Source organism: Chamaea fasciata, unplaced genomic scaffold, assembly GCF_029207755.1.
Source record: "Chamaea fasciata isolate MVZ Bird 193981 ecotype frontalis unplaced genomic scaffold, bChaFas1.0.hap1 SCAF_2, whole genome shotgun sequence".
Classification (NCBI taxonomy): Eukaryota; Metazoa; Chordata; class Aves; order Passeriformes; family Sylviidae; genus Chamaea; species Chamaea fasciata.
In genome coordinates, this window is record NW_027094087.1 from 68,979,122 (window position 1) to 69,002,549 (window position 23,428).

At 35.8% G+C, this 23,428-nt stretch overlaps 1 long non-coding RNA gene across 2 annotated transcripts; it reads left to right on the plus strand.

Moving 5' to 3' along the window:
- Positions 1-2,788: 2,788 nt before the first annotated feature.
- On the plus strand, positions 2,789-21,882 carry LOC136285996 (uncharacterized). Of its 2 annotated transcripts, XR_010719662.1 has the most exons (4): positions 2,789-2,868; positions 11,044-11,174; positions 20,009-20,078; positions 21,726-21,882. It is a non-coding gene; the product is annotated as an uncharacterized lncRNA (long non-coding RNA). The 2 variants fall into 2 exon arrangements; XR_010719661.1 differs by having other exon boundaries at positions 20,009-21,882.
- The last annotated feature ends 1,546 nt before the right edge of the window (positions 21,883-23,428 follow it).

Below are 23,428 nucleotides of genomic sequence, written 5' to 3' on the forward strand. Positions count from 1 at the left end.
GCCCAGTGGTATAGGGCCCATCAAGATAATGTGAATATATGATTTTCAACTATAACATGATGTCAATGATACTCTAGAGTTCTCAGTTCTATAGTTCTCCTACTTTCTTCTTCATCTCCTAACACCTTTCCAAATTATTTAATTACTGGAAAGCTTTTAAAGCTATCTTTAAATAAGATCATATTTAAAGAATTTAAATTCATTAGAGTAATTAAAAAACAAAACAAAACAAAACAAAAAACTTCCGCCATTTGATCCCATTCCAATATCAGACGCTGCAGTTTTAACTGTGGTAAGCCTGCAAGATACACCATGAGACTTTTGCTTGCATGCTCAACTGCAATTGCTTGTGGCAATTTGCTTTGTTTGCTAAATTTCTGCTAGGTTTATCAGCTAAAACACTATTTGCACATGAAAGTTTTGCCCAATTACAAAGGTTCCCTCGGAAACACAGAGAGCTAGGAAACAAAAACATACATTAGCAGCCAATGTATGAACCAGGGAATCAATAGGCCATCAGAGAGATGCAAGCAAAAAGGAAATTGTTGGAGCTCATAAGGATGTTTCTCTCTAGAATTTGTTCCTCACTCCTCTGCAAATTAATTTTTATTTAATGACCCTCAGAGACGCTGGAAGACTCCTCTGTTTGATGAATTTGTCCTTTGAGAGACATTAGAAAAAGAAAGAGAGAAACAGCTATCCTGAGGTCATTCAGCATTTGACAAGGTTTGCATAGACTTGCTAATTTCCACTTGTTTGAATGAAGCTACAACTTTTCTCCTAGTCCTGTAGCAGAGTGAGATGATAGGACAGCAGAAACAAAATAAACCCTCGTGAGATTCCTTAGTTTGGGGGATGTAAAAATCACAGTTTCTTTAGCATTTTATGAGTCTTTTCCATATGCCAGTTATGGACAAAAAGAGAGAGTTACATTATTGCAAAATAATTATTTTAAAATTACATTCAAGCTGTGATTTGTACATAACTTACACTGAAAGTCTAAGAGTTAGAAATATTAATAAAATATTTTAAAAATATTATATGCCCTTAACTTCAAGTAAATGTTTTTAACTTCAAATAAAGTACAAAGAGACAGTCGTTGTGCAATTAAGAAGTTTCCTTCCTTTTTTTTTTTTTTTTTTTTTAATTTTTTTTTTTTTTTTTTTTCTCTCAGTATATCCTCTTGGAAAAAAAAAATAAAAAGAAACAGTCTTGATTTCTTCCTGAAATTTCCAACATATCCAACAGGAACAGAAAATACTTTAATTTTTACCAGCCTCTGGGAATTTTAGTCCTGGGTACAGGAAATACTCTTCATAGTTTGGTCAATATGTCTGTCATTTACAGTCTCAGAAATTATAGCCAGAATTAACCTCGAGAGTCATATAACTGATTTCTTTACTTTTAAATTAATTCTGTCCAAACTGTTCCTACCAAATATTTGACAAATCTGTCCTTAAGAACCTCCTGTAATGGAAATGTGTTTTGGGTTTTTTTGTGTGTGTTTTTTTGTGGTTTTTTTTTTTGTGGGTTTTTTTGTGTTTTTTTTTTAAAATTTTTTTTTTTTTTTTTTTTAAATTTTTTTTTTTATTATTTTTTTCTGTGGACACCAAGAATAAATTATTCCTTTTTCTTTGCAACAACAACCCTTATTCATACAAAGACTATGATCATAGTCTTCTGCAGACTAGTGCTCATACCTACAGTCATTCTTTGTTGGTCACGTTTCCTGTACTTCTGCACCTTTTTGTTGTTACATGCTCACTGGTTTATGAGCAAAGTGGAACTCTTTTCCTTTTAGTCTTACAAGCAACAGTCCTCTTTATACATCTCAGCACTTGTCCCCTTTTCTGGCGCACTTTGACAACTGATTTATGTTCAGATTAAAAACTGTCAAAGACACACTGAAGAACCCTGATATAATTGTCTGTCACTATGATGGTTAACCTCTGCTTTAGTCAGAGTGTACAGTTTTCTAGCAAGCTTGGCTCCTACTCTATCACTTTTTTTTGCTTTGTGCCATGTGCCCTAGGTGTTATTGTAAGGTCATATGAGCCAATGTTAAAGTTAGATAGAGTGAGTTATACTCCTGGAAACCTGTTCTTTGCTTTTTCAGATTGCATGGCTCTAAAGTGATTTGTTCTGAACACTGTCTTTGATTTTTCCAAAGGCTATGGATAGATTGGTTGATGATTTTCTTTTTCCAGTACACTTCTGGGAACTAAGATTGGACTACACGATCAGGAAGCCTCTTCTCACCTTCTGTCTGTCCTTTCCTCTGTGTGCCTCTGTCTTTCTGTCTCTCTGTCTGTTCTTCCTCTTCTGCTTTGGAAATCCAACTGTCCTTCAAGAGTTCTCAAAGCTAATAGTGAACAGTTGACATTCCTTTAGAAAATGCTTACTTCATCCAGGTGAATTTCATTATATTTAGGAGTTTGAAGTGATCTAGTTATTAGTGTATGAACACCAGTGTTAAAAATGGGGGGTGGGGAATGTCTCCACAACTCATTTTGATTATTTGGCATAACTTTTGGATAATCCTGAATCTTAGCAGCAGCTGGGAACCAAGGTGAGATTTTGCAACCTCAAAAAGTTTCCTTTTTCATTGAGCACATAAGAGGCATGGAAAACTTGAGGTCACTGGATTCAAAATGTAATGGGAGCCAGCAGTGAGAATGTCTGAGAGGAATGGGACTGCTCATCAGCCAGCTTGTCTCTGAGGTGCAATTTCACAATTAGCTTCAGTCTTTTTAAATCACTCTGATGCAGCAAGAGATAATTCAGCCCTGCTCCTGTGTGTCTTCTGGGAACAAGGGCAAGAAATGTTGAATGCAGCCCTCACTCCTTCTCCCTTCCTATTAGACACAGGTAAGACAGAAATCTGCATTCTATCACACCTGTATACATTAACTCATGTATTAACTCAGCAGTGTGAGGATGGCTGATGTACTCACTTCAGCAGAAAGCTTTCTGAAGATGAAATAGTATTAGCTGCTAGAGGAGAAGGTAATGACTTCATTGTCACATGAAATATCAGAGAATACCCACTTAGTTAACAGATACACCCTTCAGATTTAATTTGGTTTGTATTTAATCTATTAAATCATATACATGATGATGTGTGCGTTCAAAGGGTGATGAAACTTATGTCTGGTATGGATTTGTGGCAACAAAAAGCACAGATGAATTAACACCTCCTTTTTATATGGATCAGAATACATGATAGCACCAGAATATGTGCTAGAAAGGCCAATATGTTTCTACTTTTTCAAATGGAAGTGCCAGTATATATATTTGGTCTGCTCAGCTGGAAAACAGACTTTTGCAGAAAAGGGCAAGGGAGTCTTATTGGAAACCAAGCTGAAAACACAACAGCATTGTACCCTTAGGGCAAAGAAGGCCAGTGGTATCCAGGGCTGGATTAGGCAAAACATTGCCAGCAGGTCAAGGAAGATGGTCCTCCCGCTCAGGGGTTACTCAGCACTGGTAAGGACACACCTGGAGTCCTGTGTCTAGTTTTGGGCTCCCCAGAACAGAGAGGTATGGCCCCAATGGAATGAGTCTAGTGAAGGGCCACAAAGATGACAAAGCCTTCCTGTGAGGAGGGGCTGAAAGGTCTGTGACTATAAAACCTGCAGGGGAAAAAGGCTCAGAGGGCTTTTCTCAATATATAGTCGTACCTGGAGGAGGAATCTAAAGAAGGCAGAGTGAGGTTCTTCTCAGTGGTTCTCAGTGGCAGGACAAGAGACAGCGGGTGCAGACCAAAATGCAAGTGGTTTCCTCGGAACAATAGAAAGTACCTTTTCACTCTAAGAGTAATCAATTATTGACACAGATTGCCCAAACAGGTTGTAGAGTCTCCGTCCATGATGTATTTTCTTGTATGTACCAGTGTGAAGAAAACAAAAACCCTGAAGCTACAGGAATGGTTTGTGAAGAGTAAGTTACTCTACATTGACTCAGTGACTAGTTAATTAAGTTCTTGGGCTTCTGCTGTTGAAAGGTAATTTTCATTAAAGAGCTCCTAATATTTCATGCACAGCTCTTGAAATAGTTCTGTTAAATTTCCATTTATTTGAATAAATCGTATGAAGTACTGAAATGCCATCTTCGATATTTGGCTAGGTTTAGTTGGAAGCACAGATTCACAAATATGTCAGGTGTTCATTAATCAAAACACAAATGGGTAGTGGGACACTGCAGCTCGGCTTAGAGAAGTGATGATGAGAATTTTCCACCACGGTTAAGTTCCATCAGCTGTGCTGTTTGCAAGGTAAGTCCACTAGATGGCGTGCTGTGCTTCAAAATAGACATTTTTTTACACTGTTTATATAACAACGTTTTAATAACTTTTATGATAAATACCCTACATTTTAAAGACTTAGAGCAGCAGAAAAAAAAGATAGACACATACGATAACCAGCCGTTAATTAATCAGGTGTAGAAACCATGGAACTGTCACTATTGCTTAAATTTCCACAGATACACAGGTGCAGAATGACTGCAACTCTACCACTTTAGTACAGAGAAAGTGTCACTGCACTCAGTAAGGGAGGAATTATAACAACCTGATGCTGCATTAATTCCAAAAATTTCTTAGTAAAATTCTTATACTGGCCGGTTTAGACATCATTAATTTTTCATTAAGTAGAAGTTGCATCTAAAAAACAGCAAACATGAAATCCTTCTAATCAGGCTACATTGAACATGCTTTCATTATGACATTTCTGAACTCCTCAAATTATGTCCCAATATTTTTTTATTCTATGATACAAAATTAAGAGCTACTAAATTGTTTATTAAGCTGTTGGTTAAATTGAGATGAACATTTGCTTTCCTAGTACATCCAAATGCAAAAATTTGTTTTCTTATAACTTTGAAACCAAAATTATTATCTTTAAGAGTTTGTCACTTAATTCATGTAGTTATATCATTACTGTAAAGTATCTAAGATCATTCCTGAGTTGTTACTCTGCACTCAGGTTCAGTATGTGTTGCAGCCAGATAATGGAAGCCCTCATTTGAACAGGAGCACTCATACTGGGAGGATTCTTCAACACAGCAGGGAAGTAGCTGAATAAATTATAGCACAGAGTGAGGAGGGCAAGGCAAACTCAAATTCTTGAGGTACAAAGACCGGGATCATGAAAGGCTGAAGAGGCATGATAGAGAAAAGTGCAGCAACACAAGAAGAAAGAAAAAGGAAGGGAAAAATATCTAAAGGATATAAGAAATGGAAATGAAGACATATAGGGAACTTGAAAGGAGGATGCCTAAGGAATGAAAAATTAAAATTTAATTTAGAAGCCAAAAAACCAGCTTTAATAAACAACTTAGCTTGAGATGAAGCTATGTCTTCTTCAAGGTTCTTCATAATTAGAAAGAAGGTCATCCCAGAGTGGGATCTTAAAAGTAATCCTGACATTCTTAAAAGCCACACCTTTACTTTTCCATTTCCTTTTCTTGTTTTTATGGTACTGCATGTAATGTCAGCACATTTTAGTTCAATTTCACTCATGGAAAAGGTAAATTCAAGGGAAATACAAAATATATAACCTAAGGGGTCTTCTCTGTTCAGAAGATGTTCTTTAAATGAGATTGTTTTAAAAAGTATCTTCTTAAAAAAAAAAAAAAAATCCACAAACCACACCCCTCCCCGCCCACTTCCAAAAAATACCTCACTACTCAACACATGGATTTCTATGTGTAATATAGTTGGTATTCTGGAACGCCAACAACAAAATCTTGCCTTGAAAATGCAACCAGAACCTGTGGCTCTTTGGATGTTTTTTCCTTTCTCTGTACTGCCACAGTCAGAAATGTGAACTTGAAAGTTTGACAAAACCATGATCTCATTTTATTTCCACTGGCTTCCACTGTAACTTTACACAGATTGTGTTGAAATCAACATTTATAGAATTTTGATTTTGAAGGTGAGAATTATATGATTATGACTCTATATCAGATCTAGGCAAAAGTGGCTAGATTTTAAAATAAATACTAAGTCTATAGAAGTCATCCTTAAGCTTGTGTAGATAAAATATAGCTTCTGAATGATACTCAAATAGACTGGCTGAAATATGAATTACGTGATATTGCATAGGCTTTCAAAATGTAGAACTGTTTTCCTTTTGATCATATCTTTTGCCATTTATGATTTGTATTTACTGGAAGAATCTTGTTTTGAAATACAAAGCCCCCAGTTCTTTCTGCTCCGCCAGGTAGCTGACATTCAGTTGGTATTCAGATACAGGTATTCCTGAATATCAGTTTTATTTTTACCATAAATAACAACACAGTATCTTGATACTTGTGATACTTGTATTTTGGTTTTTGTTCTTGTGAGGAGTTGCTGAGTTTAGTAGCTTGTTGGAGGGGCTGCTGCAACTCCTACTTCCTAGGTCCAGCTAGAAGTGAAGCTGAGCTCACCTTCCCAACAGACACACAGGCAAACACACACATAGATTCATAAAACCATAGAATCATAGAATATCCAGAATTGGAAGGGATCCACATGGATCACCAAAGTCCAATTCCTGGCCCTGCACAGGACACGCCCAAGAGTCACTTCATACAGAATACGTATATACACATTGACACACCTGGCCACGAGGATCAACACGGACAGAAGACAAGGCACTCACACAAATGTGAATATCCTTCAGGAATGACATTAACGTCCTCATCATCTTTGTCTCTCTAGCTGATACTGACAAATGCCAGAAAGTAGCCCCAGACACCCAGCCTACCCAGTAACTGGCCTTTGGACACTCCACTTTTCAGTTACTTCATAAACAGACATGTTCATACACACAGGCAAGTATGCAAACAGGTTTCTCCACCGACTCTACCAGATCTATGGTGATCTCCGTAGAGCAGTCAGAAAATATACACAGAGTCTAATGAGGGAACAGGGTACAGTGCCACAGTGCAGGGATCAGCTGCAAGGCACGGCCTTACAAGCACACTGATCAGTATTTGCCAGCATCTGTCAACATGACTGACCCCACTATTTTCCTATGTCTATTTCTCTCCAAACCACTTTGATCCCTCCCTTTCTCTTCTTTGGTTCTTCCCCTAACATTCCACACTAAGTCTAGTGAAATTCAAAAATGTTGCTCCCTTGCACCCCAGTATTAACCCTGTAACACTAGGCAGTAATACTACCCAGTCGGTGAGGTCATCTGGAGAGCTGCTCCTGCTGACTCATGGTGATAGATTTTCTTCCCAGACCATGAGGCTGAGGCTCTCCTGGAACATCTGGGATCAGAGCCAGGGCAGTGACTTTTCTCTTTGATTAGAATATTGCTGTTTTTTCTTCTGTGATCCTTGTTTTTTGTGGATTCTTCCTGAACCTTTAATCACATAATCTAACAGTTTCAAAAAGGTTCTTCTTTCAAGGAAGTAATAAAAAATGTTTAGAACTAGATATCCTGTTTTCAGCACATGTGGAATAGTATGTACTGAATGTGCTCATGGGGGAAAAAACATTAAACTACAAAAATTTAAATATTATAAAATCTCTGTCTGCTCTTCTACTCAAGTCTGTTGAAATCTGTATTCATTCAGCATTCCAGCCAAAATAGATTTTTATTGCAAACACTGACTACAATCTCTTTCAACTATTTCTTAGGTAATAAAATTGTCTACATTCGATTGATATTAATGGATTCTAATTTAACCATTTAAGACTAAAGCTGCATTTTCTTTAGACTGCTTTATGGAGTCCAGTATACTTAGCAAGCGCCATCTTTTTATATGCACCATAGTCTCCAGAGTATTTTAGACTTTATGAGATCAGCAGACCTTAAATGTTCACCATCTCCTAGCATTTTATTACACTGAGTCCATTTCCTAAGATGATTTCTCCATTTGCCACTGATCCTGTTGTTCATTGAACAGTAAAGGAGTAGTCTTACTGCACCCTGAAGTGCCCAAGTGCTGCTTTAGTGATTGGGGAATGGATATCCTTGGTTAAATTGCCAAGGAAATTGAAACTCCACTGGTTGACAGGCCTTTTTCTTAAACCAAGGGCTTTTCCTGCTCCTAGGGAATTGCTTTTCACCTTGATCATGGCACCTTGTATATCTTTCTTCTGAACATCCTCTGCACGCTTCTATATTTCATGATTACTGCTTTCTTGTTTAGGATTTTCTGCTGTTGTTTCTTAAACTCTGTTTTTCCTCCAGAATATGTGTACTCTGAGATTATGACTAGCACAATATATATACACACTGAATGTAGAAATTACACTTTGTCAGATTGTACAGTTATACTGAATGCTTTGATCTTTTTAAAGTATCTGTGATGTCAAATGCTTCCTAGTTATTGATTTTAATGCTATTTTGATAACAAGAAAAAAAATAGTTACACAATTTAAAATAAAATTCATTTTACAAGATCCTAGTACCTTGTCTTCAAAGACAGAAAAATTATGAACTCATGAAGTAATTTCCAGGACACTGGACACCTTTTCCTGTCTCATTCTTTTGAAAAATAATTGTGAAGTCAAGGAGCAGAAATTTCCATTGTAAAATTTTGGAGAGAAACATTTTAATTATGAAAAATAATTATATAAATTTTAAACTGTGATTTTAACAGTGATTGAGTTTCTCAAAATTTGGACATTTTTAGGGATAAATCTAGAAGGTTTAGCTTTCTTTGCAAGGGAAAATTAAAGAAAGAAGGTAGATGCAACTGCATAGATCAGAGTGTTTAAAAATTGCTCTGGCAAGCTGAAATTATCTACCCATAGTTAAAGTTGAGTTTTTAACCTAAAAATGAACATTCAAAACAGTGTATTCCATGGCTGACATTTTTATTTTGTCAGGAAAAAGCTGTCTCATGTCTCTTCCAAATACAGAAAAAACTTTCACTATGCAAATGGCACTTGCTTTACAGACCTTCAAGGGCATCTGAGTCTTTCATATAAATTCACTGGGGAATTTTTTGAAGCTCATTCTCTCACATCAAAATTTTGGCATAACAGATTTCTAAGTTCAGCACACTGGAGCACAGCTGGCAGTCTTAAAACTCTTTCCTTTCTCCACTATTCTAATAAGTATACTTCCAAAAAGCTGCAGGAAAAGGGTGGATACCTTTTCTATTGGAAAATATTTCTATGCAAAATAGTACTTTCTTTAAATTGAAGGAGAACAGTTTGAATAAACATAGTGTGGTTCAGTAAGTTAATTTGCAAATAATCAGCTTTCTCTAATTGAATTATTTGCACATTAATATTCTTCCTTTCTTCTGTGTAGAATTATTTCAATCCTTGAAAGTATTCTGAGCTGAAAGATAAGGTTGTTCTGATTTTTTTTTTTTTATTTTTATTTTATTTTTTTTTTTTTTTTGTGTCACAGAACCTTTGCTTAGCTTCTCACCTATCAAGGACATGTTAACTTTCTCAGAATCATTGGAGATCTCCTAGTCCAGTATGCCTGTTCAGACCGATATTAACTAGTACAAGTTGTTTGGCATCTGCTTCTGATTATCTCCAAATATGAACACTCTATTTTTCCAAACAGCCTTTCCCATCATTTCCACTCTACCAGAATAAAAATATTTGGTTTACATTTCAGTAGAATTTATGCCTTTTGCTTCTTTTTCTGTCCCATCAGGTCCCATAAAATTGTGTATGCCCAACTTGTTTAGGTGTTTGCTATCTTTAATCTTCTATGCTGAAACTTCTTCCAAGTTTCCAGACTCTTCCAGTTTCTTGAAGAAGACTTCATTCTCTTCTTCCTTATCAGGCAATCTGCAGTAGACACCGATCATAACACTGTCATCATTGATCTGCTCTATAATCCTGACCCATAAACTCTGAAAAAGTTCAGCAATGGTCCCAAGGCATCCATCAATGCATTTCTGCTACTCTTTCTCTCTGTCCTCCTAAGGACTCAAGATTTAAATCTTCATTCCTCATCTGGTGACCAAAGTAACTGAGTAGCACCTTTTTTTGCTGTTCCAAGTGCTTTCTTCATATGCATCTCAAAATAACTGATTATAAAATGGCATTATGATTTCTCAATTTTTTTTTCCTGAATTATTTTTAAAGCACAGTTATTCAATAAAACAGTTTTAATGAAACATTACTTTTTAAATATCTTTTATTTCTGTTTTTGGACCATAACTCAGTGATCTATGCTTTTCATTTGATTACTAAGAAGGAGAGAGAAAAGAAAAATGTCATTCAAGTAGCTTAAGGGAGAATACAAATTCATGAAGACTACTTTTTGATGTTTCCCCACAACTAATGAAATAATGAATAATTAAATAAAAAATCCCAGCAAATGCCAGCTTAGGAGGAAACTGCCTTCTTTTTTGTGTAAGTTTATGGATGTAACATACTTCCTATTATTGTCTGTCTGTAATGAATTGCTGTCCTGCCTCTTTCGCCTCATGTTTCATCGAGCCAAAACTTCCAGCTGTGAAACAATAGCACAGCAAACAGGATGCATAGTTATCTGCCAGTATCTCCCACTCTATTACTAAGCAAGAGTTCATTCTCAAGCAAGTTAATAAAAGTTAAGGAGCTCTCTCTCTTGACTTAGTGGTCTTTTAACCAGGTGGAAATATATTATAGATTAATCAATTCAGGAAGATAATCTGTGGTTTTTTTGGCAACTACTTTCCTGACTGTAAAGTAGCTGTGGTTAATCTGGAAACTTCTCTATCATTCATTCAAATCAGAAACTTCTGTTTTGTGTGTTATTTCCAGACAGTCCTTTTGTAGAGATTCATTTGTTTATCTATAATAACACATCAGAAAGCTCATTTTCCTGACTTAGTTAAAAGTGTATTTTTGAGAATGTGTGCAAGAAAAGTCTGTGACAACTACCAGAGTCAGTGGACCATTCTACAGCCTGGAGTAAAATACATGGCATAAGTGATGCCCACTAACATAAATTCTTAGAAGAGGATTGTCACTTACTTGCCACAGGCCTTAGGAAATAGTGTTTCCTGTAAGCTTTTTTACCTGCTTTCAGGTAAAATTCATTAGCACAACACCAAAAATATATTCACTACTCCTCTGGCTTCCAGCTGCCACCTGTGACTGTGTCTTCAAGCAATTTACTGGGAGGTGGAAACCTGGAAGTACAAGGCTGGGTTATTGTGTCATCAGTGTCCAGGTGGATCATCATTGAAGTCTACCCCTTGAAGAGACTCTATTGGTAAGTCACTCCAGCTGTCATGATCCATCCTTCCAGCCCTTGCACACCCAGAATCCAAGCTTGTAAAATCATCTATCTAGAGCAAATTTCTCTAATTTTGTCATAAAATTTTACCAACTGGCATCTTGCACCTTATTCAACAGGTAAAAGAAGAGCCAAACTGAAAAAAACACAGGGGTCAATATGCTCCTCACATGAACTGTCTTTGTCACTCCTTACTGAACTGTGACACTTTTAAGAAAACTCCTTTCTTGATGAGGAAAAATCTGGTCAGGTTTTATGCATGCATAGCTGTGTGCAGGATCAATTCTGTGCAAAAGATAATTGTTCTCACGTTTACCAGTTCTGTCCCACATTTTTTCTGAAGATGGCATACTGCTCAGTGAGATACTTCATTATTATTCAGATATACTCACTGGTGCTGCTGCTTTGCTGTCTGAAGATGCTATAGTCCACAGAGACAGTCTATGAAAAATATGACTATCCCACAGTGTGTTTCTTGGCTTGTGACAGGATAAGACATGGATAGGCTGGCTTGCAGAGACAATACTGGAGGACTATATCAAAGGCAATGCATCTTCAAATTTTTTCTGCCTACAAAATACATAATTTTGCCTACTCTCCGTATGTTCTTTGGGAAAATGATAGTTGAAATGGGCCCAATGCAAGCCAGGGAGTGCCATCATTTGACAACATGGAGAGTGATATCCAAGATATATATACCTGCCTTTCCTAAACCCATGTTAGCTGGCCCTGATCACCTGGTTGTCCTGTGTCTGATGGAACTCAAGACGACCTACTCTGTGACCTTTCCTGATACTAAGGTGAGGCTGAAAGGCCTGTACTTCCCCAGATCCTTCTTCCTGCCTTCTTGTAGGCAGACATCACATTTTCTAACTTCTAGTGAACTGAGTCCAGCCCAGTTAGTCAGGGCTGTTGGTAAATAATGCAAAGTAGCTCAGTGAGCACTTCAGCCAGTAGCCACATAGACTTTTGTGAAGGGGGTAACCCCATAGACTTGTGTGTATAAAGAGTGCAGCAGATTTCTATTTCTCCCTGGTCTGTTAGAAACCAGAGGCAAAAAATAGTATTAGGTACATCAGCCTTTTCCTCATCCTTTGGCAGTATGTTTCCTTTCACATCTAATAAAGGACTGAGATTCTACTTTGTCCTCCTTTTGTTGCTCATGCATTTATAGAAATATTTTTTGTTGTCTTTTATAGGATTAGACAAATCTAGTTCTCATCCATATTGTGCAAAGTCCTTTTGTACCACAGCAGTTTTCATTCTCAAGGTCAGAAAAGGCTTCAGAGTAAGCCTGGAATATCTCGTAGTTCTGCTGTAATGCTGCTAACACTCCACAGTATCATCTACTATTTTGTTTGGAGATTGGTTGCAAGTAGAAATGCAGAAATCTCCAAATAGTAGCATTTTTTCCTTGATGTAAGGGTCACATTCAGCAAGACAAGATATATAAGGTTATGGAAGTACTGTATATCTAACAGATTGACTTATTAGCTGTCTTTGATGAAGATGAAAGGTTATCCATCAATAAGAAAAAAAACAACCATGTTAATTTTTGGGAAAAAATCCTGGAAGTTACCTATTGCTAGAAACACTAGTAGGCTTCATCTGAAAAAGAGCCAGCTAGGGTGATCTAAAACAAGCATGATCCTATAAAAACGAAAACCCAAGACTGACATAAAACACTGTGAGTGAAATAAAATTGCTCAGTCTCATTCTGAGCCTGAGGCTTTTTGTTAATTCATGCATACATCATTTGTTGTTTTTTAATTTTTTTGGAGGGAGTGGGGTGAGAGGGTAGAAGGAAGTATCTTTCACATAGACACACCCTAAAGAGACACACACACTAGACATTGATATTTTTCCAGCTCAATCACTTTTTTGTATCCCAAATGATGTTCTAGTAACACTTACTGTCCTATGAGATCTTTAAAAAAAGACTTAAACCTAACAAACTAAAGCAAAACAAACCCATGTGGCTTAAGTTAAATCTTTTACAGAGGAAATACGTTTTAGCTTCAGAGCAACACTTGTCATCTAATACCTTTAGATTTTTCTGGTGCATAAAATTGCAAGATATATATATGAAAGTCCTAAACTCCATTTTATTCTCAGTAGTCAGTTGCTTAGCTTTCAATTTTCAGTCTGGTTTAGAAATATTCTTGGAAATTTGTGTGTCTATGCACAAGTGGAATTAGATTCCTTTTAGGTAGAGATTCTTAAATGTGCATCTGGGACCAGATTCCCTCCTTTGGTTTAGTCACGACAGTGTAAAATGATAAAATAAATTTATCCTGATGATAATATGCAAGCCTACATGACTGCACAATATACAAGTAAGGAAGAGCTCTGTGCAATATGCATAAAGACATTAGAATGATTTGCAGAGTCTATTTCATCCAATGTGGTATCTCAGTAATACCAAGCACTGGTGGTTATGGACACAGGAGATTTAGTTAGTGTGAATGTTCTTTTTAGCTGACAGGATATAATAAATCATGAAGTATACAAAAGTGCTTAAAAAGTTTTATTATCCCTTCAAAATAATTTTATTTCTTCTGAAATAATTTCAGAATTTTACAGTACCCTTCCATAAAATGTCATCAAGCTTTTTATCCTTTTGGATGAGAAATATATTTTTTTAAAATCTCTTTTTAATAAAGTGGCTAAGTTTGCAGTTTTATTCCATGATGTTCATATGGAACAAATGTAAAATGAATAGTTAACACAGAAGCAAAAAAAACTGAAGAAAACACAGGAATGAAAGAACAAGACTTAGTACAACACAATAATGTTAGTACCATATGATCAAGAGAATTTGTCTGTGTAGGGATGCAGAATAATCAGTGCTGTTTTATAGATTCGCTTATGAAACCTAAATGATCAAATTGTACCTCTCACATAAATATTTTCATTCTTCTTATTTTTAGTTTGTTTTTTAGTGCTATGTCAGGTGAAACAATTACTAAATTACCTAAATTATTTATTTTAAATTAATTAGAATTTCCTAGCAGGCAAGGAGTTATTGTGTTCAGCAGACCATCTGGAATGGGCTATGTGAACTAAAATGCTTTTTTTTGCATTTTTTTTTTCCCTTTGGCAGATGCCATTACTCATCAAAAATTGCAGAAGATTTGATTATTTATTTCATTGTATGCTGTGCTTCAGACTTTATGGATTCCTCCTGCAAGTTGGTTATAATGAAACCAAATATATTGAAAGGAATGGCAGTCAAGTATCTAGGAAGTTTTAAAAATATAGTATATGTTTGCAAACAGTCTTACCCTAACAATGTGACCTTCAGTTGTTTTGGAATTTCTTATCTATCTATCTATCTATCTATCTATCTATCTATCTTAATGATTAGTTGAAGAAATTAAATGGCCAAGTAGCTTCCCTATTTCTCAGTACATTTTATGTAGAAATTCCAAAATTTGCCTAACCTGTGAGTCTAAATGAAAATTCAGAGACAGGCAAAAATCATAATTAATGAAGGCAAGACGTGTTTTGAAAGGTGTTGAAACTTTGCAGTTAAAGCAAATGGTCATGATCAAGGAAAGAACTGAATAAATACCTCATAGTGTGTGAGATATTTGGAATAGAAGACTTCATGAGTATACTGATATGGTTGTGAGCCAGGTAATTTATCTGAAGTTTCAAAGGACCAATTAGGTTTGGAAAGTTTGCACTGAGATTGATGGTAATCACAAATTTACTTGTCACACAATGTGGTATTCTATTTTATTGAGGTTTGTTGGTTTTGTTTCTGTTTTTTGTTTGTTTGTTTGTTTGTTTGTTTGTTTTTAATTCACTCAGGACCAATCCTTCATAGGAAAGATAGAGAATTTCTGAAAAAATTATTAAATTCATAGCATATTCCAAATATCACCTCAAATGAATAAAAATGCTAACTAAAAAGAAAGGCTATAATTATGCAATTGGTCTTTTAATGGTTCCTAAAACAGATACTTTGAGTCACATAACTGCAAGGCCCCAGATCTCACTTGGTGGGTCTCTTAAAGGGCTTAAGATGCTTTAATGTACCCTAAGTCAAAAAGCACTGAATATATCAACAAGAATATCAATCAACAAGATATTTCTCAAGAGGTCAAAACAACAAAAAAACTTACTGGCAAACTTCAGGAAATCAGGGAACTACGAAAAAGTTTAAAGCAACATTCAACCAACAGAAAGCATTTCACAAAGATTTAACCTAGCAAATTCTAAGCCTACTCAGCTTAGCAAACTCCAACGTGTCTGATATTAAGGTACTCAAACTTTGAGAAGAAGGAATTAGATGAAAAAATGGAAGGGAGGAAGGGAGGAAGGGAGGAAGGGAGGAAGGAAGGAAGGGAAAGAAAGAAAGAAAGAAAGAAAGAAAGAAAGAAAGAAAGAAAGAAAGAAAGAAAGAAAGAAAGAAAGAAAGAAAGAAAGAAAGAAAGAAAGAAAGAAAGAAAGAAAGAAAGAAAGAAAGAAAGAAAGAAAGAAAAGGAAGGAGAAAAGGACAAATAGAGATACCACTCCTCCACTGATGTTCTAGCTCTCATAAAATCCAAGAAATAGAGTCAAGACATGTACTTAATTTGTGCTCTGCCTAAAGTACACTTTGGTTTTCCTGGGCCTTTCCCGCAGGTGGAATTTCTGGTCCAGTGACCACTTAGGACCTGGGATAGCATCTCCAGGGGAAGCTGTGGAGCATTGCTTCCAGTGAGCCAGGGATTTGTGGCTACTGTGGGGCTGGAATACAGACCCAGGGGGTAGGGTGTGCGTAGCAGGGCATTTTGTCACCAGAGAAAGATTTGCCCTTTTCCCGTACAATGTTCCTGAAATGTTTCAATTAGCAGTCCTTCCAGTCACTCACAATACAACAGAAAAATGCCTATCTGGGAAATTTCTTCTGTGGGATCAAGGGCCAAAGTTAACAGAAATTCAGGCGTACATGAAAACTGTTTTCCTGGATAGGCCACTGATCACATTCACTTTTGATTACTGGTGTATGCACTTGTTTGTTTGGATGTGTAAACATAATATGCTGGATAGTTCTAAACTACACAGTATAATTAATTTTAGGGACAAGGAGAAAATTTTTTTTTAGCACACAAATGATCTTTTGTTTGTCAAATTCAAATTGCTTAGAGATTCTCTGTGGGATCCTTTTAATGAATTTTGATCCAATCTACAAGAAATTGTGGATTTACTGCTGTGGAAAATCTACTTCCTATCATATTAGGTATTAGTTACAGAATAGTTCTCCTGATGAGTAATAAGCTAGCACATTTCAATGCAACTTAAAATATTTGAAATCAAATTGATGGAAAACTGCTAAAAAGCTTCTTTAAATTTGATTCGGTTAAAGAGAGTAATAATTTTGGTGATACTAACATAAGGCTACAGCTTATAAACTGCAGCAAAGATTTCCAGAGGATGTTGTCAGTCTATTGGAAAGTGCTGTGACTCTTCCCAGTAAGGGAAAATCATCTGAGTGCATGCAAATATTTTGGACTTGTTGTTAATGGTAGTAGTGGGGCTACAGGGGTGACTTCTGTGAGAAGCTACCAGAAGCTTCTTCTGTATCTGATGGTGTAAAGGCCAGCTGGCTCCAAAACAGAGCCGCTGCCTGTCCTTATCTTGAGTCATGAGCTTTTTGCTATATTTTGTCTCCTCTGCCTAATTGAGGAAGTCAGGGTCAATGCACCTCAACATCATGTATATTAAAATAGCTGTAAAAATTCAATCTGCAAAAGTTAACTTAGTAGATTCTCTGTGTTGCCTGCTGTTGACTTTTGCAATTATAAAAAGTTCACATGTAACTTTGTTTTGGAATATTTTCTGTAATGAGAAGAAAATGGGATTTGAGATGGGATACTAGTTTAATCACATAATATTTTCCTTAGCAGATATAAATGCCAAGAAATCTGTAATCTTAAAATACATATGTATTTTGCTCTTTTCTTTATTTTCTAGAGACTATTTTATTTTCGTTCTATTTCTACGGTAGTGCTAATTCCCTTGTGTTGTTACTTATTTATTATTTAACACAACTGTGCTTAGCCTGATGCTGAGAAGACTTGATCTTAAAATGTGTTTTCGCTCATAATGGTGTATCCAAGTACAGGAAAAAGTGTTTTAGACTTTTTTTTTTTTTTTTTTTTTTTTTTTTTTTTTTTTTTTAGTATATAAGAGCATCCATATTAAGCCAACTGAAATTTAGCTTCCGCTTTCATAAAGGAAAACTGTCGATTTTGTGCCCACTTTGACAATACATTTTTTTTATTCATGGATGTTTTCTTTCCTTTAAAGAATATTTTTATCTGTATTGTCATTTAGTGTCCCACAATGAATTTTCCTTTTCACTTTACCTGCATGGAAATTTGGGCACAATTCTATTTTGCCTGAAAAAAAATGGGGGTGGATCTTTCACTTGAAGGGCAAACTGAAAACTGAGAGGTAGCAGAGACAAAAGGATTTTGCAAATCATGAACAGCAGCAGAAATATTTGATCCACCTCTATCTCTTCACTAGTATTTTCCCTTCCTATATTTCTTTTCCCTGGGTAACAGATTCATTTAACAGAATTTGGCCATCCTGGTAATAGAGCGTCACAAAATATTTGGGGAAAAAACAAGAAAAAAAGGGAAGGGAGTAAGTCAGGCCTTCAGATAATGCAAATCAATACTATGCAATCCATTTCAACATAAGTCTGTTGTCTTAAGAAATTACCTCAGCACACACACCCATCACCTGGAGAAAAACATCCATTAACCAATCTCAAAGAATGAAAATGGGTGAAAAAACAAATGCATGATTTTTTTATCCATAAGAATAGTTTTGTACTGTGATCTCAGACAAGAATATTAGAACAGTAATATTTTTAATGTTGAACAATTAAGCTCTAATTACAATAACCAATTACCCTGCTGAAGCAGTATGTAACTTTCAGAGTAATGACTTTGTGGCTCTGAGATTAATATTTTATGTGTGGCAGTTTATGAAAAACTAAAGTTAAACACATCAATTTGTCTCAGTGAGACAGAGAGCAGATGGATAAATCAAGAAAAATACGTTTTTTAAATTATACATTATTAAATAATACAAAAAAAAAAAAGAAAGAGAATATTAGCCTTTCTCAGGGATTACATCTGAGAACTCAAAAAACCCCTCAAGTCTGTAAAAGATCTGAAGAAGTTAGAAAGTTCACCTGCAAACCAACAGTGAAGTAGTACTACTCAAAAGGAATGCTAGACTAATATTGCCAGAAGGGGATGTAGTCTCTAGATCTGTTTTCTACAAAGAGTAATTTATATTATCTATTCCAGTGTTTAACTAGGACATGTTTAAACTTCTGCAAACAATGTACATAAACGCTCAGTCTCCCTTAAGCTCATTAATTCTTGTACAATTCAAGTATTTTCTGCAACCTTCACTTCTACTCTGCAGCTGTCTTTCAAGTATTTGATTACTTGTCTTTCAGATTTCTCTTCCATGGATTATGGAGCCTAGAACAATTGTATTTCTTACATTTGCTTGTCTTTATCTCCTGGGCTTTTCTCCTTAATATATTTTCGAGTTTAGCGTAGATAAGATTTCAAATTTCCAAGACTGAACCTGACTTGAGGCATGAGCTAAAACCAAAGCAAGCCAAAACTCCCCCTTCACCTATCTAACAAAACATTTACTTTCATTAAGCCCGGCAAGCATAAGCTTCCTCCTACTTTTTCTATCAGATTTGTTTGGTTTTGTGTTGATGATTGCTTCTTCCTAGCTATAATACTCTATGCTCTCTTTGAATTTGAACACTACTTATTTTTAATTGTCTCAACGCACTTGTCTTTTATTGTGTTTCCCTACGTACTTACAAGTTCAAAAATGCTTGAAAGTCCAAAACCTAAATGTCTGCACAACATAGACATCTTTGAGAGTTCATCCATAAATGAATTTTTGTCTCCAGGATGAGTAATTCCTCCTGTTACTCTTATATGTGACAATTTTATAGAATACCAAAGTTTCATCTCTCAGTACTATGCAGCTGTCATTATTTTCCAATCAGAAAGCCAGGAAATTCTTATCAGTCCACATAATATTAATATTCAAGAGCCTGAATATGGGAGACAGGCAGCACATTTCATAAAGTATGTCATTCTGACAGATAAAGATGCTAATTTTCCTAAAAATTAACTTCAGGCACTTGGCCTTACACATCCTTATGATTGCCTTTAGTAAATCATTTTGAATATGTCAGATGTTGGGTCATGTTCTTCACTCATACCTGAGAAGATATACTTCTTATTCTCATTAAGATGGTTGATCAAGAGAGTTTTTCAGTTATGAGAAGTGCCCAACAGTCTGCTCCATCTGCAGAATATTCCCTTCATACATCCTAAACTTCAGCAGTCCTCTCAAAAAACCTGCTTTTCTCATCTGCAGGAGTTTCTATTTATTCTGTCAATTTACAATGAGTTTGGATGTTGCCAACAGTCAGAGGCTCCACACACATTTCCCTTTACCAGAAATTGCTCAGGAAGGCAGCTCCCACACCAGCCTTGTTCTGTTTCGCTTATCTGCAAAGGGTTGCACATAACAGATCTCACAAATTTGTATCAGTATGTAGGCAAAGGCCTTGGTTTTTATTACCTACTCCTTATCAGTGGAAATGAAAGGATAACAATTCCATGGAGATTATTTTGTTCTATAGATATTTTCCTAACTCTGCAGTTTTCCTTCTAAAGTCCCAGTTCCTACAGTTGCTCTTTCCAAATATCTTCAATGGATTTTTTTTTTTAAACTGCTAACTTTTAAAATCTTTTTCCTAGGTGATCCTTGCCAGTATGGAGCTTTTCTGGAATAATTTTTGAACACCTCTAACAGAACAAGAAGCAAGAAGTAAGAAATTTAGCAGTCTGTTTTTACCCATTTTCCAGCAGCCAGGTGGACGATGATGTGTGTTGCTGACTGCATGCAAGTCTCTGGAGGAGCAGCATGTGGCTGCCTGGGGGCATCAGACATTCCTTAGGGAACATCAGGGCAGGGGCTGGAAGCCAGGACCTGTTTCACTGACCCAGCTAGGCAAAAGGGCAGCTGGGGAAAGCAGGGAGAGGCTCAGACCTGGACATTGGAAATTCCTCTGGGCACAGGGCAAGGCTAAGGGCATTACCCGGTAGGTAAGGCCTGGTTATGAGACAGCAGAGGATGGAACTCAGGCCAGGCCCAGCAGCACATCTCCATGTGGGAGGAAAGGGAGGTAGACCCTACCAAGTCCACCTTCTTCAGAACAATTTTCCCCAAGACTGTGTTCTGTGCTCTTTCCCAGCTGGACCTGAGCCCAGGCCAGCAAATGCCCAGAAGTCAGGAGATGTGCACAAGGTCATTGTAATAGCTTTTAAGCCCTCAAAACTTTACTCAAATGCCGAAATTTGGAAATCTATGTCTGAGCTATATTTCTGTGTTCCCTCCATCATCAGCAGTGAGACGCTCCAATCAGTCAGGGAAACTTGAAGATGAGAATCAGCTCTTAACTGTAACAGTACTTTCTGATGTGCTAAAGGTATCTGAAACATTCATGCAGGTCTGACAGGTACAAATTCACACAAAACTGGGAGTGAGGTGAGCTAACTCTTTTGTATGAGCAGCTGAAGGCTAGGAATAATAAAATTATTTAAATTTTCCAAGTTGGTTCCATGTGCCTCTGTTTAGGCAGTTTAGTTATAGAACAGAAAGCTGAATAGATGTCCAAATGAAAGAAAAAAATCAAAATTAGCTAAGCTGATAACATCTTCCGAGTCTTGGAGACCTACAGTTATGTACTGCATTTTAGGAATCATAAGCTGAATCCTATCTCAGCAGCATGAAGAAATGTTCTAATTGATTGTTTTCTGATTTCATAATTCTACCTCATCTGATTATACACAACTGTTTTTCAAGTTTGTATTTTATTATACATTCACATAGTAAGATGTTATCATGTAAAATGACATTAGATTAAAACAGATGTGGCTTTATTAGTACCAAATTAAGGAAGTAGAAAATATTTCTTAAGCCATGTAAGGATGCTGGAAGTTTCTTAAGAAAATTCTATGCAGACTGTTGGGCTGAATGTGTCCTAGTGGACTTATCACATTTCAAGATGAGGATTTTTTTTTTTTTATATCAATTTTGAAATTAGGACAAACAAAGAAGGAACTGGGGAAACCTTTCCAAAATTATTCAGTGCAATTAAGAGCAATGACTGACGATATAAGATAATGTACCGTAACAATTCCCAGTGGTGGTTTCTTCATTAATTAAACCTTAAACATGGCCTTGAGCACATTTTTTTTCAAAATAGATGATATAAGATTGACATTTAACAGCAGAAGGTCTAACTGCCTAGTGTATTAAAGAATCTTTTGTAACTCAGGCACGTGTTCAAGGTTATTTACAACTCTAGCTTTTTTAAATGAGTGACAGCAAGTTTTTTATTTAAAAATAGGAGTTAGTTTCTATAGAAGTAATTTAAGTTGTTTCTGTGTTTTTCAAATCATTTTGTAACAGAGTCAGAAAACTGAATGAATGATAATCAATAACCAGTGCTTAGCATTTCACTGCAAGAATACCATGAGGTAAATAATCCTTTTATATTTTTTCTTTCTTTGCAGTGATAAATTTGATTGAAACACACATGTCTACTATGAACTACTCTAGTTAATAAAATAAGGTTAAGAAGAAAACTGTCTAATAGATTTTTTGTTCTTGTCTGTACCAAGGATATAAGAATTCAAAGACTGGAAGTGACTGATAGAGTTTGTTTACCATATAGAAAGAAAAAATACATATTTATATCTATGAGGGTTTTTTTTGTAAATCCTGAAAAATAGGTTTTCTGTAAGTAAGAGTATGAATATATGTTAATTTTATTAATTACCAGGCTAGCAATTAAAAATATTGCACATGTTGTGCACATGAAATGCTTTTATTAATTAAAAACCCCAAATTCTGAAACACTAGAGCGCAAGCTGTAAACATAACCAAGTAGAAATTATTTCTAAAATTTTTTTGTCTTTATACCTTAAATATCCTCATCATTTATCCTATGCATATCTACAGACAAGGATGTATGCTGTATTAATTCCTGAATGAAAATTTTTTCACTACTCGAGATTGCTCCTTTCATGAACTGAACGAAATCCAGTCAAACTCTCCAGATCCATTTGAAAAATATCGTTGATAGTAAATTAATATGCATACTCATCAGTATTACCAACATTATTATTTTCTTTAGGTAGAATATCAGGCACTGTATATAGTCTATATGCTATATAACTTTTCTGCACAGTAATAATAATTGAGTGGTAGAAGGGTCATCTGATCTCCTAATATGACAGGAGATTTATTAAAGGCATTACCGAGGAAGCAGATAATGAACTAGAATAGGTTTGTGCCTCATACAAAGCTATAGATAAGCCAGAAACAAGTTAAAAAAAATAATAAAAGGCTCAAGAACCCCTTTTACCCTTTGGACAGTGTAAAAGAGACTGTTTTTCCAGAGCCAAAATCTTTTGCAGTGCATGGTGGTAAATAATTAATGCAATACATGGATTCTATTTTAAATGTATAGCTGATAGAGCTGAACTCACCCCTCAGGACCTCTACATATCACTGGAAATTGCACCACTTTTCATGGGTACCTGATGTGAATTACAGAGTTAGCAGCTCCCTGAAGCTGGCAGAGAAGTGTAGGAAGAGGTTGCATTGCTTCTTTAATTCTGTTAGTTTGCTTTGATTTTTATTAACTCTTTCTTTCCCTCTTCCTTCTGAAATGATTCTCCAAACCTGGGAGGTTTGTTGAGGTTTACACTGTCCATGTTTAATGAAATGTTATCAGTTACTGAATTTGAGCTATTTTACAGTTTACCCTGTAGTCTGCAGGGAATAAAATGTGTCAACAAGGCTTATATCCAAAGCAGAGCTCTCAGCCTTACAAAATGGGGTAATGAAAATGGTCTGATTTCAAATGTGTGAGTTCATAGGTGCCATTTGTACCTGCACGTGTTTTCTCTTGACTCTCAAAGAGTAATACCAAAACTTTTAATACTCACTTCTATTCTAGGTAGCATCTTACAATAATGTTCCTTAATAGTTTGGAATTTTGTAGAGATCCTCCTAGCAAATGAAGAATGATTTACAAAACTAATTATACTATATTATTATAAAACAGACTACTAACTTTTATGTAAATGATTCAGTAATGTTTGCAT